The sequence below is a fragment of the Brachyhypopomus gauderio genome, chromosome 5, assembly GCF_052324685.1.
Source record: "Brachyhypopomus gauderio isolate BG-103 chromosome 5, BGAUD_0.2, whole genome shotgun sequence".
In the NCBI taxonomy this organism is placed as follows: Eukaryota; Metazoa; Chordata; class Actinopteri; order Gymnotiformes; family Hypopomidae; genus Brachyhypopomus; species Brachyhypopomus gauderio.
Window position 1 is genome coordinate 6482955 of NC_135215.1, and position 1874 is coordinate 6484828.

Sequence of the window (1874 nt, forward strand, 5' to 3'; positions counted from 1 at the left end):
GCCGTTGTCCAGACTGACTTACAGAAATGCTTCTAACCAGTCGACGATTAATCCACCTGCAAATCTGAGCAGGGTGCAAGTGCGCAGAACCATCGAGGTCAAAGCCGAGGGAGCTGCAGTTAGCCTCAGAGGGAAAGGGGCGGGGCTAATGGGGGCGGGGCTTGTTGGAGCAGCGCTACAGATAACAAGAGTGCCATGCACAGCTGAAAGGTGAGGACAGGCCTGTCGCCCGTCAGACAGCAGCCGTGGGGGGAGGTTGTGCACAGTCTACTGCAAATATAGTAACAGGGAACATGTGCTACATGAGACCATTAAATGTAGCAGAGTTTCCAAAAGAGGAAATTCCACATAAAAATAACTTAAAATCTGTAAACACATACACAGGCTAAATGTGGGAGTACCAGTTCTTTTGCTGAGGTGCAAGTGCAGGAAACTAGATAATATTACACCACACACACACACACACACACACACACATACACACACACACACACACACACACGCATACACACACGCATACACACACACACACACACACACACACACACACACACACACACACACACACACACACACACACACCAGTTCTCTTTTGTTTTGTAGAGTAAATTAACTGTCTTGTTAAGTTACAAAAGAATATGCTGTTTTCTCGGAGCATGTAAGCTATATGGGGTATGTGAGGGGTTCACTTGGTCACGCACGGAGGTCTAACTTGAGAAGCAGTATGAAGGACAAGATGCAAGGTGAGATGTTCCCCACACACTATTTCAGCACCTGGATCCCAAACACATGAAACAAGTCCATCAGAAACGCCTGCCCATCCAAACGTGATGTCCTAATGCAGTGGTTCCCAAACTTTTTCTGCCGTGCCCCCCTTTAGTAGATGAGAATATTTTTGCGGCCCCCCCTACACCCCCCCCATATTGACTAGGAATGTGTTTAAAACTTACAAAAACAATAGGTTCACAACTTTGGTCAAACATGAAAAAAATAAACAGCAAGAAACCTTTTAAATGGTTCAATAATTCTACATATAATTTAAAATAAATAAGGAGATGAAATAAGAGAAACAGCAATACATATGCGGCTGGTTTGCAAGCGCAGACATCACGCAGAGCACAAAGCATGTAATGGCCAGAAATATGTGTACTGTCTCTTTAAGGGAGCGAGTAGAGCGCGCGTATGGAATATTGTTTTTTTTAGCTTTCTGCCGTAGACAGACTCAGACCACTGCTCTTTAATTTATTTCTGTAAGTAACGCATTAAATGAGCTTTGGACAACTCACCAGTTCATGTATGAACAGTGAAGTATTGCTGGAGCCCAGGTTTATTTTGGTCAACCAGCAAATAAACGGACTAAGTGGAGTATTACCACCAGCGCGAGTATTAAGGTTGAACTAACTCCGAAAAGCAAGCAATACAAGCATAGAATTAGACTGAATAGATCTGTTTTTATGGATCGGTCACATTGTCCCCGATACCCGATCTAGAATTTTTTCAGATATTAATATCGGAATCGGTGCATCCCTAACACATGTGCACGTTTTACTTTCAAGCTCCGCGCCCCCCCTGCAATAGCTCCGCGCCCCACCTAGGGGGCGCGCCCCCCACTTTGGGAACCACTGTCCTAATGTCTCTGACTGCGGCGCTGCGTACGCTGTGCTCGTCGCAAGGACTCGCGTTGCGGTTGTTTGCATTTTCCCGCGCTCCCTTCCAAATGAGGTGACAGCGTGTTGGCGAAAGGTTCATGTCACGCTGGGTTTAACCGCTCTGTAATGAGAAGAGGAACATCAACCACTGATAAAGCAGCGACGCTCACGTCTCAGGAATAAACTTCCACTGGGAACGATGTTTCCCAGCTCGGGGTTCCCATG

The 1874-nt window shown here is 46.1% G+C and overlaps 1 long non-coding RNA gene across 1 annotated transcript in view; it reads left to right on the forward strand.

Moving 5' to 3' along the window:
• Positions 1-1801: 1801 nt before the first annotated feature.
• The window catches only part of LOC143513935 (uncharacterized), a 3080-nt gene continuing 3007 nt past the window's right edge, over positions 1802-1874 (forward strand). Inside the window, exon 1 of the long non-coding RNA XR_013130740.1 lies at positions 1802-1874. This exon is cut by the window's right edge and continues 169 nt beyond it. This is a non-coding gene — a long non-coding RNA (uncharacterized LOC143513935).